Raw genomic sequence first — 21,628 nt, 5'->3', positions numbered from 1 at the left:
GGGCTGGCTACATAATTTGTGGGGTCCAGTGCAAAATAAAAATATGGGGCCCTTTGTGTAAATGTTATTAGGAATTTCAATATGGTGACAGCAGAGCGTTAAACCAAGTGTAGGGCTGCTCTAAGCGTGGAGTCCTGAGTGACTGCACAGGTCACGTCTTGTGAAGCTAGCCCTGAATAGAATGTGCCAAAGGGACAAAATGGCTTCTAGGGTCTGTCATAAAAAGCCATGCAGCTTTCCCCTGGCTCTTTGGGAATGTTCCCTCTTGGACCACAGTCACAGTAATGTGAGGAATCCCAGGGTACATGAAAAAGCCATGTGTGGGTGTTCTGGCTGTTAGCCCCAGCTGCAGTTCCAGCTGACAGCCCATGTCACCTGCCAGAGGTTGGTGAATGAGCGCTCAGTTGATTCCAACCCTAGCCTCTGAATCACCTCCAGTCTTTGGATTTCCTGCTCAGTTCCTGCTGTTGTGAAGGAGAGACAAGCCATCTCCACCGGGCCGTTCCAAATTCCTGACCCACAGAATCCATGAGCATAGTAAATGGTTGTCTTATGCCTCTGAGTTGGCGGGGAGTGGGGGGATGGGAGTGTGGAGAGGGATTGGATTTGTTACTCAGCAAAAGATAACTATTGTACCTTCCATGACTCTAGCTCATCTTGGCCTCTCCTTTCTCTGACTAGGGAACTTTTTTGAATCACAGATTTATTGCAATTTTGGTTCAAAACATGCAGTTTATCTGTTGGTCCCAATATTTGAAAATTTACATTTATTTGTATTGTCTGTCTGTCTAGCCTGTCAGCTCCCTGGAACAATGTTTTTGCCATTATGCATGGCACATAGGTGCTCAATAACTAATTGTTGGATAAATAACATTAGTTCTTATAGATGAATCTGTGTTCTGAGAAGGATGACAGGGACCTTGTATGTTCCATAACGTCTTGCATAAGGTACAAGATGGCATAAAATGCATTAAAAATAAAAGCTTCCAGCTATGTGTAATTTTTTATAAATCAATCAACTACACAAATAAGGAAGGAGTAAGTAAGGTAGCTGAGTTAGAGCCCAATGAAAAACTGATGGGTTTATTTAATTTTAGTTTCGTGTGTGTTCTTTTCGGTTTTGTAGAAAAGATTCAGAACCAATGTTCTGACCTTTCTTTAGACTTAGTTAGAAGTATAAAATCTTCTGGTTATTCTGCCTTCTTCCAGGAACCCTTGGACAGACATTATGCATATGGTGGATGGTTACAAGGGCAGGAGCCCTTTTCTGAGGAAACCCCCGAATGTTCAACCAAAGCAAAGAGCACCAGTAGAAGACGGCCAAAGAATGGAAAAGGAAAGTACTCGCCATTGGTGTGTTAAAGAGAAATGTTCCGAAAAGGTAAGATCATAACTCTCATTCAGATATAGAACGGACACATGCTAAACATTTTATTTAACTCAGTAATCACTGAGGGAATCAGGCAGATGTTACAACAAGTGCAAAAGAAAATCTGAAGAACACACCCAGGATAGGCCAGGAATAATGAAATGAGTGTACGAAGGAGGCAAAACTGATTACTTGCAACGAGGGAAAGAAAAATCAGTTGCACCTTTACCAGACAAGATAGAATTTCCATGTCTATAGTCGAATTTTTTTTTTTTTTTTTTGCATTGCCATCGATTACAATTTAGAGTTGTGAAATAATGTAGTTTTCTGCTGAGGCACAAATGGAAGGGCATTGCCTTCACTTAAACTGGGAAAGGGAGATGCTAAATGGTCTTAGAGATTTGTGGGTTTGGGAAAATGTAGCGAGAGGCTAGCCCTGAGGAGAAGAAGTATACACACCCTCTTCTGACTCAGCAGGCTCGCGGCGAAGCCTGCGCATCTGCATTTTTTAGTAGTTCCATGAGGCATCCCGTTTGAGAACTAATTTATTAATATAAATTAGCATTCAATTTTGCATCCTAAAGGAGAGCCTAATGTGAGACGAATCCAAATACTCACCTAAGTTTTTACTTAAAAAGTAAACATTCCTGTTGGTTTTGGGTACATTCCATGGCAGTTTGGGGGCAGACGGGTTTACTTTCCCAATTCTGTTCTTAACTCTGAGTGGTTTCATGCAGCCATCCCGATCAGGGAGACAGTCCTTAAGGTGTGTGGATGCACGGGCAATCCCTGCATATTCCCTGCATGATCTCCTGGCTCCTTCTCCCTCTTAGAATTTCCTGTGCTGGGCGCCAGACTCCAGGCTCAAGCTCAGGTGGCAGAGGGGCTTCTGATGGGGTTAAGTCTGCAGCGAGGGCAGAGATGGCCAGCAGGGGGCAGCGCAGGCTCAGGCTGGAGCGACTGCGCCATCTTCCCTTTCCTCAGCCTGAGCGTTTCCTGCTCACCTGGGCCTGGGTGACTGTTTCTCTCATCACAGGTGTGATAGAAAGCACACAGTTCAGTTTAGTTCAATATTCCTTGAACTTTGCATACTATGTAAGTGACCTTAGGAAGTTTCTCAACTTCTCTGTGCCCAGGTGTCCTTGTTTACAGAATAGGGATCTGTACACATCTCCTAGGATTAAATCAAGTAAATATGTATAAAACACTTGAAGAGGTTGTAGGATATATTAATGCTATAAAAGTATTAGCTGTTATTGCTGTCACTGTTACTGTTTATCAGGCACTGTGGACTCCTGGTGAATGAGACTTTTTCCTTTTTAAGATTTATTTATTTGAGAGAGAGAGAGCATGCATGCACGCACACGTGTGCACATGAGCAGGGAGAGGGGCAGAGGGAAAGAATCTCAAGTAGACTCCCCACTGAGCATGGAGCCCTGCATAGGGCTCAATCTCACGACCCTGAGATCATGACCTGAACTGAAATCAAGAGTCTGTCCCTTAACTGACTGAGTCACTCAGGCGCCCCTGGGACTGTCTTTGAAAGCTCACAGCTCTAAGAGGCAGAGAGGGAAATACTGTATGATATTGCAAAGGAAAAGCTGTGCGTGGGTGTACATGGGGTATGGAGGGTGGCAGAAGCCTCCAAAACACAGCTTCCCAGAGGAAGGAGTGCTTTTAGGAATAAATAAGACAAAGGGGTTTGGGGCTTGGGGAGCAAAGACAAGGGGTAGCCTTCTAAACAAAGGTGGGAGGGGGCAGCAAATAGAAAGCAGGCAGGCTTGGGGAGCTTCAGATTCCAATCCTTCCACTTGGACCAGCACTAGGAACAGGGAAGAAGTAAAGGGAAGAGAGGGGCAGGGACCAGATCATGACCAGCCTTGAAAGTCAGCCATATGGACTTGGGCTTATTGCTACGGTCTGTGGGCTCCAAGCAAGGGCATACAACCTCCACTGCAGGATAGGAAGGACATATTAGAGCTTTAATGTGTAAATATTACCTTTTTGGGAATTTCTTTCTCTGTACGTGACTTATAATATAAGTAACGTGTTAGTACAATGATATACAGATATAATTTATAAATAAATTTATAAATTTATAAATAAATAAATAAATTTACAAATAAATACAGTTGGCCCTTGAATGATGTGGGTTTTAGGACTACCAAGTCCCTGCCCAGTTGAAAATCTGCGTATAACTTTTGACTCCCCTAGCACTTAACTACTAATAGCCTACTGTTGACTGGAAGCCTTAAGGGTAACATAACAGTCAATTAACACATGTTTTGTATGTTATGCATATTGCATTCTGTATTCTTACAATAAAGTAAGTGAGAGAAAAGAAAATGTTATTAAGAAAGTCATAAGGAAGAGAAAATACATTTACAATGATGTACTGTATTTACTGAAAAACATCCACATGTAAGTGGACCTGCACAGTTCAGACCCATGTTCAAGGGTCAGCCATATTTGTATATTGGGGTGCATGCTAGGTTTATGACTACAGGTCATGCAGAGCCACCAGAGATGGCTTTAAATGGAAGTGATAGCAATAACATTCCAGAATGTCTTGGAAGGAGAGCTGGCCCACGTTGAGGTCTTGGCACGGGGGACGACAAGGCGTGGACTTGAGTGATATTAAGGAGGTATTTAGTTCCATCAACCAAGAAGGAGCAGGTGATCTGTAAGTGGCCAGGTGGCCGAGAGCTTGGGGAACAGAATGTCAAATGCTCACCGAAGAACACTCAAAGAACATCAGGTCCCCAATGACTATCAGATATTGGTGCTATAAATTTTTTTTTTTTTTTAAATATTTTATTTATTTATTTGACAGAGAGAGAGACAGCGATAGGGAACACAAGCAGGGGGAGTGGGAGAGGGAGAAGCAGGCTTCCCGCTGAGCAGAGAGCCCGATGTGGGGCTCGATCCCAGGACTCTGGGATCATGACCTGAGCCGAAGGCAGACGCTTAACGACTGAGCCACCCAGGCGCCCGGTGCTATAAATTTTTTTTTGTTACATTTTTTATTACAGAGAAATAAGTAAATCCAAGATTGGAAACTGTCAGTTGTATCTGGACTGTAAAAGTGACCTTAACTAGGTCATGAGAGGACGATGATTCCGTCTTGCTAGGAAGGAGCCAGACTGCACTCTTGGGTGAGAAGAGTAGGAGCCAGGACCATTGCAGGGAGGAAGGGGGGATGGTTTTTCTAGAAGGAAGAGACTTAAGCGTATCTATAGGCTCAAGAGAGAGGGCATTAAAGGGATGAAAAATAGAAACAGCTTTTCCAGTAGCCTCCCCAGGGCCTGCTCCCCTCAGTATCACTCCACTGCCCCTCACCAAAGAAACCCCTTATCTTGTCGAAGTGCTCATTTAAAATGGTTAAAAACCATGACTTTTTTTTAAGTCTTATTTTTATTTTATTTATTTATTTTAGTTATTATTTATTATTATTATTATTTATTTGAAAGAGAGCAAGAGAGATCACAGAGGGAGAGGAAGTGGGAGAAGCAGACTCCACGCCGAGCAGAGAGCCTGATGCGGGGTTCGATCCCAGGACCCTGAGATCATGACCTGAGCCAAAGGCAGATGCTCAACCAGCTGAGCCACTCAGGCGCCCCTTAAGTTTTATTTTTAAGTAATCTCTATACCCAGGGTGGGGCTTGAACCTACAACCCTGAGATCAAGAGTAGCAGGCTCCATGGACAGAGCCAGCCAGGCACCCCTAACAAGCATGACTCTTACACAAATATAAATTGTATGTCAAAGATTTATTTATCCCTTTTTATTTATTTAGCTTTATTTATTAATTTGGATTGTTTATTACTAATGGCAGAACAGCAGTATGAGAAAACTGATTCAGAGGCCTATGGGAGAGACCAAAGTATTTCCAGCCAATGAAAGACAACACATCAAAAGAAGATGGTCAAGTCAGCTCCCAAACTAGCTAATGTCTTGCGTGTCAGATGAGCCATAGCCCTGGTTTGTCCAGGACAGTCCTGGTTTTAGCACTACAAGTTCTTTGTCCTGGGAAGTCCCTCCGTCCCCAGGTAAATGGGAACAGTTGGTCACCCAACCTACAGGACCATAAGCTATAAACTTTGAAGCTATTCTTTCTACTAGACAAGAAATCCCTTCAATCTTTCGCTTCCAAAAAGCATTTGCAATCGACCAATCCAAAAGAGCATCCACGTTTACAGAACCTGAGCCCAGATCAAGAGCCAGTGATAAGTCAAACAGAAGCACACTACCACTAGAGAATCAGTACTTTTGGGGTGGGCCTGCTCCATAATGCTTCTTAGAACATTGAAAACACAAAGTTATCTCCTGCTTCATTTCCAAGCATTGAATAATTTTTCTTAATACTCTACAAAATAGAATAAAAAATAGTTTCTGTACATCATCCACAAGCACCCATTTCTCTAGAGGAAAGGAAATTATCAAGGGCAGGCTGAATCCTCACAGCCTGGGGAATGCCTCTCAGTGTAAGCTCATTAATTAATTTTGTTTCTTAAAAACAAAGAATGCTTTGAAATGTCTCCACAATCTGAGAAAATTCTTAAGGATACCATACATCAAAAGATTAGTGATGGGGCGCCTGGGTGGCTCCATAATTAAGAATCACTCCTCTTACAGTAGCTACCATTTCAAAAGATTGCAAAAGGTTTAGAGCTCTCCTCCCCCTCCCCAACAAAAAGGTTTAGAGCCCAGGCAGGATAGAGTTTGGGCTCCAGGCACTGGGCCCACCCAGATAATCCAGGACAATTTTCCTATTTTAAGATTCTTAATCGTATCTGCAAAGTTGTTTTTGCCACATCAGGTGACATAGTCACAGTTTCCAGGGAGTAGGCTGTGGACATCTTGGAGGTGGGCACTGTGGGTCAGAGATTCAGGAGTGCTTTGGCTGGGTGGTTCGTGAGTCTCCCACGAGGCTTCAGCCAAGAGTTTGGTTAGGGCTACCATCATCTAGCCGGGCGATCTGCTCCAAAGGTCATCCACTCACATGGTGGACAAGTTAATGCTGCTGCTGTTGGGGGGCCTCAGCTCCTCTTCAGTGGGGCTGTCCATAGGACTGCTTGGGTATCAAGACATGGCACCTGGCTTTTCCCAGAGCAAGAGATCCAAGAGACCATAGTGGAAGCTGCAATGTTTTTGGGTTTTTTTTGACCTTTGCCTTGGAAGTCACATGCTGTCACCTCTTCAGTGGAATCATCGGTCACGCAGGTCAACCCTTATTACATGTGGAAGGACCATGCAAGGGCATGACCACTGGAAGGCAAGGATCACTGGCGGCATTGTGGAGGCTGACTATCCCTGATGGTTGTTATCACTAATCCTTCTTTTTTTTTTAAAGGTTTTATTTATTTGAGAGAGAGAGAGAGAGCGCGTGCACAAGCAGGGGGAGTGGCAGAGGGAGAGGGAAAAACAGGTTCCCTGCCGAGCGGAGAGCCCGACTTAGGGCTTGATCCCAGGACCCTGGTATCATGACCTGAACCGAAGGCAGATGCCCAACTGACTGAGCCACCCAGGCGCCCCATCACTAATCTTTTGATGTATGGTATCCTTAAGAATTTTCTCAGATCGTGGAGACATTTCAAAGCATTCTTTGTTTTTTAAGAAAAGTCTATTAAATGCACGTGTATGTATTATTTGCAAAGTAACGTAACATCATAAAAAATAACCCCTCATAATTATAAACTACTTTCATTTTTGCATATTCTATTAAAACTTTGCAGAAATATATATATTTTTTTCATATTTTAATACTGTTGTAAATATGACACATACTATTTTGCAATATGATGAGGAGGTTAAGTTTGCTCTGTGGAGCCAAACTGCCTGGATTCAAAGCCTGATTCCACCACTTCCTAGCTGCATGACCTTGAGGAAATGACTTAACGTTGCTATGCCTCAATATCCTCATTGGCAACAGGAGGATACTAATACCTCATAGGGGTACTGTGAAGATTGAATGAGTTAACATATTTAAAGTGTTTATAACACTACCCGAGACATAGAAAATGTCAAATGAGAATTTGCTATTGTTACCATTTCTCTTAGCATTATTTCATAAAACATCGTTATGTCATAAAACACTGTTATGTCTTTCTGGGGAGGAATGAAGAAGATATATGGAAGTCCTAACCTCTGGTACCTCAGACTGTGACCTTATTTGGAGATGGAGTCTTTACAGAGGTCATCAAGTTAAATGATGTCATTAGAGTGGGCCCCTAATCCAATATGATTGGTGTCCTTATTAAAAAAAGGGGATATTTAAAGACAGAGATAGTCATGCATAGAGGGAAGACCATGTGAAGAGACAGGGAGAGGACAGTCCTTGGCAAGCCCAGGAGAGGGGCCTGGAGCAGACTCTTCCCTCACAGCCCTTAGAAGGAGCCAATCCTACCAACACCTTGATCTTGGACTTCTAGCTTCCAGAAATGTGAGACAATAAATTTCTGTTGTTTAAACCACCCAGTTTGGGGCACTTTGTTATAGCAGCACTAGCAAACTAATACAGACACTTTTCTATGATGGAATATATACCTTTACAATTGTGATTATACTGGTTATTATAATGTGTATTCATTAAATGAATGCTGTTATTACAGTTTATTTAGCTGTTCCCCAACTGTGGCACTTAGGATGTTTTCAGTGCTACAGTATTATAGCTAATGCAGAAATAGTTTACTTTTTTAGGATAAATTCTCAGGAGTGGGATTTCTGGGGTCAGGGAATATGGATTTTTTTTATTAACATATAATGTATTATTTGTTTCAGGGGTACAGGTCTGTGATTCAACAGTCTTACACAATTCACAGCGCTCACCATAGCACGTACCCTCCCCAGTGTCCATCACCCAGTCACCCCATCCCTCCCACCCCCCTCCACTCCAGCAACTCTCAGTTTGTTTCCTGAGATTAAGAGTCTCTTACGGTTTGTCTCCCTCTCTGGTTTTGTCTTGTTTCATTTTTCCCTCCAGGGAATATGGATATTTTTGTTTCTTGATGTGTCTTACCACTTTGTTTTCTCGAAGGGCCACTCTGGTGGTCCATGTCTGAAACATGGCCCTAGCAAATCAAAGTCCTGGGTAATTATCTGTCTCTGTTCTGGGCCTCTCCAGGGCTTTGCGCACTTGGTAATGCCCTCTGCCCTCTGAGCATCATTGTTTCCATTATAGTGTTCAGTGAAAAAGTCTGTGGGATGCTAGCAAAGACTAGCAGTTCTCAGAATCTTAGGACATCGGTAGTAACACATGTGCAATAACCAAAAACAGGTTCCTTCAATCTTTTCATCTCATTAAATGTCCAGCCGGTTGCCTTCAAAGGTGACTCAGAGAGAACCCACTGGCCTGCCCAGGAACGAACCTGCATCAGCTGTTGGCTTTCTGCACACTGACGTCAGCAGAATGCCCTGTCCTGTTCTTAGCGCCACCTTGACCAGTAGCACCCACGTGTGGGTGATTCCCAGCTCTGGTTTCACAATGTCCCTGGGAAGGCAGTTGAGTACAAGAGGCAGCCTGGGACCGGGGGGGTGGAGCTCTGACTTCAAGAACCAGTTTCCAGTAAAATCTGGACACAGACAGAGGGTGTTGCTCACCACCTTCTGACTTCTCCATTCAGCATGATTTCCTTCTTGGGGGGCACATGGGACCCCCTCTCCCCTTATATCACCCACCCCAAAAAATCTGCTCAAAGTAAACTTTTACACAGATGAACAAGTGATCCGTGCTAATGCTATCACTCACCCCTCCCCCAAACAGAAGCCCCACAGGAGCTGTTGTTTTCTTACTGCTCTGATAGTGCCTGGCATGTAGTAAGTGCTCAATAAACCTTTGTTTACTGAGGAATAAACTTAATCTCTTAAAATCAATATTATTGGAGCGCCTGGCTGGCCCAGTGGTTAAGTGACTGCCTTCAGCTCAGGTCATGATCTCAGGACCCTGGGATGGAGCCCCGTGTTGGGCTCCCTGCTTATTGGGGAGCCAGCTTTTCCCTCTCCCTCTGTCGCTCCCCCCTGCTTGGGCTCTTGCTCTCTCTCTCTCTCTCTGTCAAATAAATAAATGAAAAATCTTTAAAAAGAAATAAATCAATTAAGCCAATATTATTATTTTGGATTATTAGCACTTACTATAGTAGAAATATTTGAGATAGAGAAAGATGTAGAGAAGAAATTAAAATCACCCATAAAAAACCACCCATATATCTATAACCCTTTATTCCAAGTAACGTTAGTGTTTTATATTTTTTTCCAGTAACTTTCACATCCAAATTTATATACTTCCTATCGTGAAAGTACTTTAAAATAGTGTAAGGTGGTATTAAAAAATAATAATTTATAATTTCCTAAAGATGGTCCTTTGGGTGGTCCAAAGTATTCTCTCCTCCATCCATTTCTGTGCCCAGTGGCCATCTGCTTTTGTTTATATCCTTGACAGAGGGGATAGAATTATCTTAGGGTATGACAAAATTTGCAAGACCTAATTAACTTTTAAAAGTAAGTCCATGTTTGGCCGTTCCTTTGGGCTGGGGCTGGGGGAGAGGGAAGCTTTGGGGAGGTGGAGAGTAATGGGCAGTGTCGCGAAATCAAATAAACAACCGTAACGTGTTGGGTGTTGCAACTCCAAAAAGGCTGGAAATGATTACAGCCTGAAGGCAGTGGTCCTGTGACACCGTGTGTGGTGAGGGCAACTCTTCTTGCAAACCAGTCCCAGGGACCCTGCCCCTTGTGTCCTGGGCCTCTTCATTCTACAGTCCTCTCAAAAGATCTCTCTTTTGAGTTGGATGGCTTGTTTCAAATCCAACATCTAATTTAAAACTTTACGTTCTAAGTCTTCCCACAGCAATGCTATTTTGAGAACAACAGGACCGGAAGAGAAGCTTTGCTATCATCTATAGGATCTCCCTTATTTGCCCAGTTTGCTCAAGGTCAGCAATAGCTTGTCGACAGCCTAAGACTGGAACCCGGATTCTGTTATATCTTTCCATTTTGTCACACCAACCCTCCTATTTGCTCCTTGTTCTGGGTTAATTGTGTTCCCTCCCCAGTATCACAGAATGTGACTTTATTTGGAAGTAGGGTCATTGCTGGTGTAATTAGTTGCTGAAGTAGAGTGGGCCTCTATTCCAATACGACTTGTGTTCTTATTAAGAGGGGAATTTTGGACACGGACAGGTGCACAGGGAGAGTCCCATGTTAAGATGAAGGCAGAGAGCAAGAGGATGCCCCTGTAAGTCAAAGAATGCCAGAGATTGCCAGTAAACCACCATGAGCTGGGGAGAGGCATGAAACAGATTCTTCCTCCCAGCCCTGAGAGGGAACCAACCTTGTGGACACCTTGATCTGGGACTTCTGGCCTCTGGAACTCTGAGACAATACATTTCTGTTGTTTAAGCAATCCAGTTTTTGGTACTTTGTACCACAGCCCTAGTAAACTAGTACGCTCCCCCTAGTATGACCTCGAGAAGGCATAGAATATGGGGAAATTAATGCTCTCCATAGTGCTTAGAGTCTCTTTGGTGATTCTGGCTTCCCTTTTCCTTACTTTGGAAAGTGGTAGTACTCAGGCAGAGGTAAAGTTTTCCAAGCATATGTCAATAGTTTGGATTATTAAAGTCATGAATATGCAGGTTAAGGTAAAATACGAAAATGTGTGATTAAAAAAAACTTGATGCGTAGAGTATACCATCAGATTATAGCTATGCAAATTTACCTGTATATTCAGGGGACTTTACGCAAATTGTACTTGTTTGTATATGTATGTATATATACACGTAGAGATTATATTTATGCTTATGTACAAAGAAAAAGATTAGGAATATAATAGACGTCTATAAACTACTTCATCCAACCAATGTGGAGGGTGCACATTCCTCTCAGGCTCATATGGAACATTCACCAAGAGAGATTGATCTAAAATCACTTATCTAAGCTTCCACTCTAGAAAACTAGAAATGGAAGAACAAATCTAAAGTAAGCAGAAGAAAAGAAATCATAAAAATTAGAGCAGAAATCAATGAAATAGAGGCACCTGGGTGGCTCAGTTGGTTAAGTATCTGCCTTCAGCTTAGGTCATGGTTCTGGAGTCCTGAGATCGAGCCCCACATCGCGCTCCCTGCTCAGCGCGATCAGGAATTAAAGAGGGGATATCATTGCAGATTCCATGGATATTAAAAAGATAATAAAGGAATACTATGAGCAACTCTCTGTTCACAAATTTGATAACCTAGGTGAAATGGACCAATTCCTTGAAAGACACAATCTGTCAAGACTCACATAGTAAGAGATAGATGATCTGAATGGGCCTATATCTCCTAAAGAAGCTGACTCAACAATATATAACCTTCCAAAACAGAAAGTACCAAGCCCAGATGGGCTTACTGATGAATTCTACCAAATATTTAAGGAAGAAAAGTATATCAGTTCTCTCTAATCTCTTTCAAAAGATAGAACCAGAGGATATACTTCCTGACCCATTCTGTGAGTCCAGCATTACCCTAATACCAAAACCTGACAAACTACAGACCAATATTTCTCATGAACCCAGAGGTAAAAATTCTCAACAATATGTTAGCAAACTGAATACAACAATGTATAAAAAGAATTATACACCATGACCCAGTGGGATTTATCTCAGGTATGCAAGACTGGTTCAGCATTTGAAAGTTAATTAATGTAACCTATCTCATCAACAGATGAATGAAGAAAAGCCACGTGATCATATCCATAGATGCAGAAAAACCATTTGATAAACTCCAGCACCCATTCATGATAAAAACTCTGGTAAACCTAGAATAGAGGGGCGTTTTCTCAACTTGATGAAGAGTATGTGTAAAACAATGTAAAGGTCATATCATACTTAATGGCGAGAAACTTAAAGCTTTCCCACAAGAGTAGGAATATCCCAACTAAACTGCTTCTGAATTCCTGACCCACAGAAACTGTGAGAGATGATAAATTTTTATTGTTGTTTTAAGCCTCTAAGTTTTGAGGCAATTTGTTTTGCATTAATAGATAACCAATCCAAATGGGGATATTATCCACTCAGTAAGTGAAGCCTGAAGGAGAACTAGGTTTCAGGGGAGAATGTAATAGATATGGGGCCATCCAACTAGTTCTTACCAATAGATTTTAAGAGGAAATGATATGCGTCACTTCCAGTTTGATACCATTAAGAATGGTTCTGCCCTGGGAATGCAAGCTGGTGCAGCCACTCTAGAAAATAGTATGGAGGTTCCTCAAAAAGTTGAAAATAGAGATACTCTATGACCTAGCAATTGCACTACTGGGTATTTACCCCAAAGCTACAAATGTAGTGATCTGATTGGGCACCTGCACCCCAATGTTTATAGCAGCAATGTCCACAATAGCCAAACTATGGAAGGAGCCCAGATGTCTATCGACAGATGAATGGATAAAGAAGATGTGGTGTATATATACAATGGAATATTATGCAGCCATTAAAAAATGAAATCTTGCCATTTGCAACGACATGGGTGGAACTAGAGGGTATTATGCTAAGTGAAATAAATCAGAGAAAGACAATTATCATATGATCTCACTGATACGTGGAATTTAAGAAACAAGGCAGAGCATCATAGGGGAAGAAAGGAAAAAATGAAACAAGATGAAACCAGAGAGGGAGACAAACCATAAGAGACTTAATCATAGGAAAGAAACTGAGGGTTGCTGGAGGGGAAGGGGGTAGGGGGATGGGGTAACTGGGTGATGGACATTGGGGAGGGTATATGTTGTAACCTATCTCATGAGCACTGAATATTATATAAGATTGATGAATCACAGACCTCTGCCCCTGAGACAAATAATACATTATATGTTAATTTAAAAAAAGAATGGTTCTGCCTTTTCTACATTCACTCCCTGTCTTCCCTACCTCCATTTCCCCCAAAGCAGGTTATCATTGAGGCTATCTGGTGAAAATGTCAGAACCACAAGATGGAAAGAGTCTGGATCCCTGAATCACTGCTGGAAAAAAGCTTCCTATGAGAAATCCCAACCATTAATGCCTGCTTTAAACTTTACGTGCTTGATAAATAAACATTAATTTCATTAAGCCACTGAGACTGGAGATTGTTTAGAGCAGTTAGTGCTGATTGGTCTCACTAATAGGGACGTGTTAAGTTTAAGTTACCTCTCGGATATCAAATATGGAGGAGGCAGTTGTAGGTACCAGATGTTTGGAAAAAGTTGGAGAAATAGCTTGAGTATCATCAGAGGTCCCCAAGCTTTCAGGAGGGAGTCTCCATTAACTATCATGTTACCAAAATGCACATGACATACACATTAATACACCTGATAAAGTAAGTTTTTTTTTTTTTTAAGATTTTTATCTTTAAGTAATCTCTACAACCAACATGGGGCTCAGACTCACAACTCTGAGATCAAAAGTCGCGGGCTCCACAGATTGAGCCACCCAGGTGCCCCTTTGCTGTGGTTTTTAAGAAATCTTGAGGTTAATTGTACCACCTACTAAGCATCCAAGTCCATAGCCACTCATGATAAAGATAAAGGTGACTGGCATGTTCTTGAAGTTCTTTCTGGTCGTTGATAGTGGTTACAATAGATCTGGGAGCCAGACTACCTGGGTTTGAATCCCAGATCCACCACCTGATAGATCTGTAAACTTGAGCAAGATATTTAATCTCTCTGGACCTAGGTTTCCTTCAGTGAAGTGAAAATTTTTTCTCCATTGTAAGTAAACATAATAACAGAACTGAACTCATAGGGTAGTTGTAAGAATTAAATGAGTTAATATATATGAAACACCTAGAATTCAGACTGACATATAAGTTCTCTATAGGGATGCTCGGCTGGCTTGGTCCGTTGAGCGTCTGACTCTTGATTTTGGCTCAGGTCGTGAATCAGGATCGTGAGATGGAGCCTCGAGTCGGTGCAGAGCCTGCTTGGGATTCCCTCTCTCCCTCTCCCTCTACCCCTCCCCCCACTCACGCTCTCTCAATCTTTAAAATAAATAAATCTTTAAAATAATAAGTCCTATGTGTTAGTTTATTTTATTTTCTCTTGTATACCTTTGCACCTGAATCCTCCTATATTGTGCACAAGAGGGGAAGCACAACCATGAAATTTTTTTTTTTTTTAAAGAGAGGAAACAAGAATTGGTAGACATGACTTGAAGATGCATGGAGCAGAACAGTTGGAAGCTGAAGCTCTCCGGCTGTGCTGCAATTTTCTTCTGACCCTGCCGACCTCAGACCCCAGTCATTGTTCCCAGGTGAGAATTGTCACTCAGTGCCAACAAGCCAAAATATGTGAGTTTGCCCAAATTGTCATTTTTATTATTATTATTTTAAAAAATATTTATTTATTTGAGAGAGAGAGACAGTGTGACAGAGATAGCGAGAGAACAGGAGCAGGAAGGAGAGGGAGAAGCAGGCTCCCTGCTGAGCGGGGAGCCCGATTCGGGGCTCGATCCCAGGACCCTGGGATTATGACCTGAGCCGAAGGCAGACGCTTAACGACTGAGCCACCCAGGCACCCCGTCATTTTTATTAGTTAGGATGTATATTTTGGTCTGATTTATTCGGCACTTTGTAAATTATATATGTTTTATGAGTTTTTTTTAAAAATTGAGATGTGTGAATGTGCTCTTATTTTAACCCCTTCTTGGAAATAAGCATCTGCCTCTTGATTAAATTGAATTAAGTATTCCCTGTGCATGGACCTAGCACTGTATAAAACAAGTTAAACAGATATGGCCCCTGCCCTCAGAAATGCACAAACGTGAAAAGAACTAGAGATATATACACTTTCCCAGAGTCCACACTTTGGCACAAGCACAAGCCAGGAACACATTGATCAAATATCCACAAGACACTTGAAGCATTGCAGTTAATAATTTTCATGTTAGGGCTCACTGACATCTAAGTGCGAACTTAATGGTAGTTAAAAAAATCAATAGAGCAGTAAAAATCTAACTTTTGTAAGCAAATTTATTGGTCACTTTGATAGATTGGTCATATACAAAATCTCTTGAGAAACGCTGATGTATGTTCTTGTGTGTGCTTGTAACTATTATTTTATTTATTTTTAAAGAAAGGAGACGGGTTCCTGGGAGACAGTTGGCATTCACATATCTTGCAGGGATGGATTATTGATCTGACATCAGGCAATATTCCAATCACCATCTCTGCACTCCCTGCGCCCTGGTGTGCAGGAAACTGCAGGATCAGTCTCTGGTCACCCTTTCTGTTCTTTTCTCACCGTCTGCATTCCTCGGCAGCCCCTTGTTGTTCCCCACTCTGATTTACTGGGACTTGTCTCGCCTCGGCCACATGATTCTCATTTGGGCAGCCGGGGGTGGGGGAATGGATCCATTCTGTGGCACACGCAATAAGGTGCAACACTGAAGTCATTGAGCTGGACATTTCTCAATATTTGCTCTGGCAGAGACATAGGGAACTAGAGCTGCTCTCGTGTTCTAGGGGACTGAAAATCAGTTTGTAAAGAGGGGAAGGAATCCAGCTGGCCTCAGGTCTGGAGGCCAGGAGGTTTGCAGGGCAGTGAGTCCAGGCTTCCTTTGCTCGTCTGCTTGGCAAACTGACTCCTCTTTCAGGTTTCCATACAAGGGTCAACAAAACCTTCACTGCTCCTCTGGGAGCATCCTGAATCTTCTACAGGCTTCCATGGTGGTGATCATCTGTCTACAAACCTCTTTATGTATCTCTCCCCAGTGCCTGTCACAGTGCTTGTCACATCAAGGGCACTCAGCAAATGTCAATAGAACAAAAGCCAACCAGAGCAGATGGGCTCTGCCTTCCTTTCGTCATTTGATAATTGGCCAGCAAACTGAATGGCCTAATTAACCAGGAGCTAAGGGGGTGGTCACAAAAGTTAATGATTTTTATTGCTTTATTGACTTTTTAACTGTCACTTAAGTGCCATGAACACAGGGTAGGATGTTTTAGTGGCTATGAGTAGTATAGCCTGGTGGGTAAGAATACTAGTGCTAGAGTAGGCTGCGTTGGCCTAAGTTTTGACTCTGCCATTTAGTTGCTGTGTGACCTTTGGCGAGTTCCTTAACCTTTCTGTGCCTGGGTTCTGTGCCTTGTAATACTACCTGTCTCCTGCTGTGAGAATTAGAGGAGTTAACATTTGTAAAGTATTTAGAACTTGCAAAAGTGCCAAGAATAGAGAGGTGCTTGATCAGTATTTGTTAATGAATAAAATTTTTATTTTTTAATTTTCAGTTCATTGTTAAAGAAGATATTTAGGTAATCTTTTTTTCTTTTTAAAGATTTTATTTATTTATTCATGAGAGACAGAGAGAGAGAGAGGCAGAGGGAGAAGCAGGCTCCCAAGGAGCAGGGAGCCCGATGCGGGACTTGATCCCAGGACCCTGGGATCATGACCTGAGCCAAAGGCAGACGCTTAACCATCTGAGACACCCAGGTGCCCCTAGATAATCTTTTTTTCTTTCAGTTGCTTAATTTTATGTTCTGGGTAGGCTAGGTATTGAAAAGTACTACTGTCTGGTTTTTGCTTGTTTATGATAAATTCCCTTTCTGATAAAATATCCAACACAATCAGAAGAGTTAATACAAATAAAGAGCTTGGAATGGTGCCTGACACAGTGCTCAGTAAATATTAGCTGGTATTATATTATTATTCATTTGTTCATTTAACAAATATTTTTTGAGCACTGTATGCTAGACACCAGGATACGTTGAGTGGGAAACAGACAAAAATCCTGCTGTCATGGAATCGTCATTCTAATGAAGCAAATAGACAATAAATAGAACCTGTAAAATGCATACCATGTTTTATAGATTTTAAGACACACAATTTTTCATGTGTTAATATCTCAGAAATTGAGATACGTCTTACAACTGATAGCATTTTGCAATTGTAATTGCTAGCGTTTTTTTCTTTTGTATATAAAACGATGATACACATTTCAATCGATGGAACCTCAGATCTGATGTAATGTGAGAGCATGTTAGATAGAATCAGTGATAAGGAAAAAATTAAAGCAGGGAGGATCACAGAGAACTTGGGAAGGTCTGCAACTTGCATATGGTATAAGTTTGCAATTTAAATATACCCCTGTATCTTCACACTCATATTTTAGAAGTCAAAAGCCATATTATTTAATAAAATCATCATTTAAAATATTATTAATGGTAGATACAATGTAGTATCCTGGATGGGCTCTTTGAACAGAAATAAGATATTAGTGGAGAAAGTGGTGAAGTATGAATGAAATCTGTAGTCTAGGTAGGTACCAAACCAATATTAATATCTTAGTCTCTATAATTATACTGTGGTTATATCAATGTTAGTAGAAGCTGGGTGAAGGGTATACAGAAAATCTCTGTATTACCTTTACAACTTTTCTGTATATCTAATATTACCCCCAAGGAAAAAGTTTAACCAGAACAATGTTATTAGTATACTTGAAACCACTCTGTTTACCAAGAAATAACTGACTTGTTTGGACATAGTTTCTCTGTAAGATATTTTGCCCAGTAGCCATGCTCATGCATGCAAACAGTTCTGGATAATAGGAACAAAGGGTACAAAAGACAAGAGTTTCCAGAACCAGAAATAATAATAGCTAACGTTTATTGAACATTTACATGTTCAGCATTGTTTAAAGTGCTTCATGTATGTTCATTTCCCAGATATCACCACCACCCTGTGACATTGGTATTATTATTATTATTATTCTCATATTTACCAATGAGAAACTGAGGCACAGGACTAAGTAATTTGCCCAATTTAAGTAGTTGGAAAGGCGTGGCACTATGATCCTAATCTGTCTGGGTCAGTGGTCTTCAAGTGGAGATGAGTTTGGCTCGTTGTTCAAGGACCCAAAAGTCCAGTGTGGTCAAGCGTGGAGTGTGAGGGGTGTATGGTAGGATGTGATGTCCAGGAGGTTGTTAGGGGCCAGGTCATGTGGGGACTTATGAAAAGTTTGGATTTTCTTCCAAGTAGAATGAGAAGCTCTCCAAAGATTTGGAGGAGGAATGTAAAGTCTGAGATCTCTCTAGTTGTGGAACGCGGAGAATAGGCTCCAGGGGCTAGCAATTCTGCGGAGGTTTGCGTGTTCCAGTGTGATGGCAGTGAGGACAAGGATTTTGTATCATCCAACTCAAGTCTGTTCCGTCCTGCCTGCAGACGTATTCCAATCAGGAGACTCTTCATGGTAAAACCATTCCAACCCCATGTCCTCCTGATATTGGATAGGGTTTTGTTTTTGTTTATTTTCTAGTAAGACTAAATATATCCAATACCCTAGTAAAGATTTTGATTATAAATACCCAACCGTATAACAAGTACTGGACAGATTTGTAGGTTTCTAATATATTAATACAAAGTGCATGACTCCATAGAGCACATCCTCCCGGCAAAGAAGTGGAAGGAGAAAAGAAACTGGTCGAGGTCTAGTAATAAATAAATATGGAAGTTGAGATGATCCATATTATAGTACATTCTACCACCAATACTGCAGCCACAGTGTGCAAAAAATATGTTTTGTTCACAAAAGACACTTCCACTTTCTGAAAGAAGCTACAAACCACTCTCCAGGTGATAACCTGTTTCTGAAAAATTACTTTGAAGGACAAGCTATGGGACCAAGATTCAATGGCACCCTTCTCAGCACAGGTATTTTTGGTTTTGTTTGTTTATTTGGCGGTAACCAATTATTCTTCCTTAAAAAATTGAGTTAGAACTTATAAACAGTAAATTGCACTCTTTTTGATGTAGAGTTCTGCAGTCTTTGTCAAATGCTTACAGTCATGTAGCCAGCACAACAGTCAGAATGGAGAACAGTTCCTTCACCCTCCCAAAATTCCCACCTGCAGCTGTCCTGTCTCCCATTTGCAACCTCTGGGAAACCCCTGGTCTGTTTTCTATCCCTGGAATCCTACCTCTTCCAGAATATCTTATAAATGAAATCACCCTGTATATAACCTTTCAAGTCTGGCTTCCTTCACTGAGCCTAATGCATTTGAGATTGACTCATGTTGATGTGTGTGTCTTGGTAGTAAATTCTCCCCCCCCCTTTTTTTTTTTTTTTGCTGAGTAGCCTTCCCTTAGGTGAATGTACCACAATTTGTTTATTCATTCACGAACTGAAGGACATTTAGGCTGTTCCCGGTTTTTGACAGTTATGAATAAAGCCACTATAAACATTCACATACGGGTTTTTGTGTGAACCTAAGTTTTTATTTCTTTTCCTAGGCACAGGATATCTTTTCTTAGGATTGTATGTTATGTGTGTGTAATTTTATAAGAAAATCGCTTTCCAATCCAGAGGACTCATTTCGAAAGAGAACATCAGGCAAAGGTGGTTATCTTTATGGTCGTCTCAAGAAATGTCCACTAGTATCACAAAAATAAATAAATTTAGCGTAATGAGTCATTAAATGTTATCTTGAAGGGGTATTGGACTGCTTTTCTTTTTCCTTCATTTGTGACTTTCCTCTGCCATTCACTCAGAGGGACCATTTCACAGGGGAGACTAGCACTGTTACAGCAGAGAAAGAACCTGTGGTCAGCTTCTGACTTCCAAAAAGGGTATATGATTCCATTTATAGGAAATATCCAGAATAGGCAAAGCCATAGAGATACAACGTAGATACTGGTTGCCGGGCAGGGGCAGCAGTGGGGGGTGGAGGTGAGAATCCGGCTGAGACTGCTAATAGGCATGGGGTTTCTTTTTGGAGTGATGACAATGTTCTATAATTAAATAGTAGCAATGATTGTACAACCTAGTAAATATACTAAAAACCAGTGAATTATACACTTGGATGACTTTTGTGGTGTATGAATTATGTTTCAATTTTTGAAAACAAGTAATGTATTATTACAAAAAAATTAGTAATTGTGGTCTAGAGAAAGGCTGAGGGATTGGAGCATGGTTTAAACTCTAGATTATTCTGAACATCAGAATGTGAGGAACACACATTATTTCCCAAGAATCTGGGCTTATTTACTTAGTGGCTCTCTCTGTAAATACAAATGACGCTCTTCCTAACAATGCTAAGAATTGGAGTCAGATTGAGGTTCTTGTCATCCACAAATGAAAGAACACGAAGTCCTCATAAAAGAAAAATGACCGAGTTAGTGGGGCATGGCTTAATGGTTATGCAAAGAACAAAACAAAATAGGATAACGTTATTTGCTACACTCCATTTAAAAAAAAAAATGTCCAGCAGGCATTTCAGTCAGCAAACAGATGACAGTTTAATTTCCTTTTTAACTTTTAGAGCCCTTAACATTAATAATAGTTCAACTGGTCTTCCCTTCTAACCATAAGAGAAACGTGAGACAGACCCAAATTGAGGAATGTTCTATGTGCCAAGGTCATGAAAAATAAGGAAAGTCTGAGAAACTGTCACAGATTAGATTAGATTCAGGAGACATGGCCACTAAATGTAACGTGGGATCCTGGATGGGATCCTGGAACAGAAAAAGGATATTAGTGGGAAAACTTGTGAGGTCTGAATGAAGTATGGAGTTTAGTTAATATCAACGGACCAATGTTTATTTCTTATTTGTGACTACAAATGTATCAGGGTAACATAGGAAGTTAAAAACAAGGGAAACTGGGTGAAGGGTATGGGGAACTCTCTGTACTATCTTCACATCTTTTCTGTACCTCTAAAACTATTCTAAAATAAAAAGTTTAACTAAAATGTCAAAAGCTCCCTCCAGGTTCACCTCTCTTCTTTTTTTTTTTTTTAGATTTTTTTTTTTTAAAGATTTTATTTATTTATTTGAGAGAGAGAGAATGAGAGACAGATAGCAAGAGAGGGAAGATGGTCAGAGGGAGAAGCAGACCCCCCGCTGAGCAGGGAGCCCAATGTGGGACTCGATCCCGGGACTCCAGGATCATGACCTGAGCCGAAGGCAGTCGCTTAACCAACTGAGCCGCCCAGGCGCCCTTTTTTAGATTTTTGAAAAAATTTATTTATTTGAGAGAGAGAGCAAGTGAGCACAAGTGGGGTGAAGGACAGAGGGAGAAGCAGACTCCCCGCTGAGCAGGGAGCCCGATATGGGGCCCAATCCTGGGACTCTGGGATCATAATCTGAGCCAAAAGCAGATGTTTAACCGACTGAGCCACCCAGGCGCCCAGTTCACCTCTCTTCTGACAGCCTTCTTTCTGTCTAGCTTACAGGTTTGGGAAGGGGGGAGGGTTAGTAAATATTGCATGAGATAATGAATGTGGGAACAAACCCCAAAGCTCTCTCTCTAAATGTAGGGTGGCATTA

This window comes from Halichoerus grypus, chromosome 15, assembly GCF_964656455.1.
Source record: "Halichoerus grypus chromosome 15, mHalGry1.hap1.1, whole genome shotgun sequence".
Classification (NCBI taxonomy): domain Eukaryota; kingdom Metazoa; phylum Chordata; class Mammalia; order Carnivora; family Phocidae; genus Halichoerus; species Halichoerus grypus.
Note: the sequence above shows the minus strand (reverse complement) of the source record.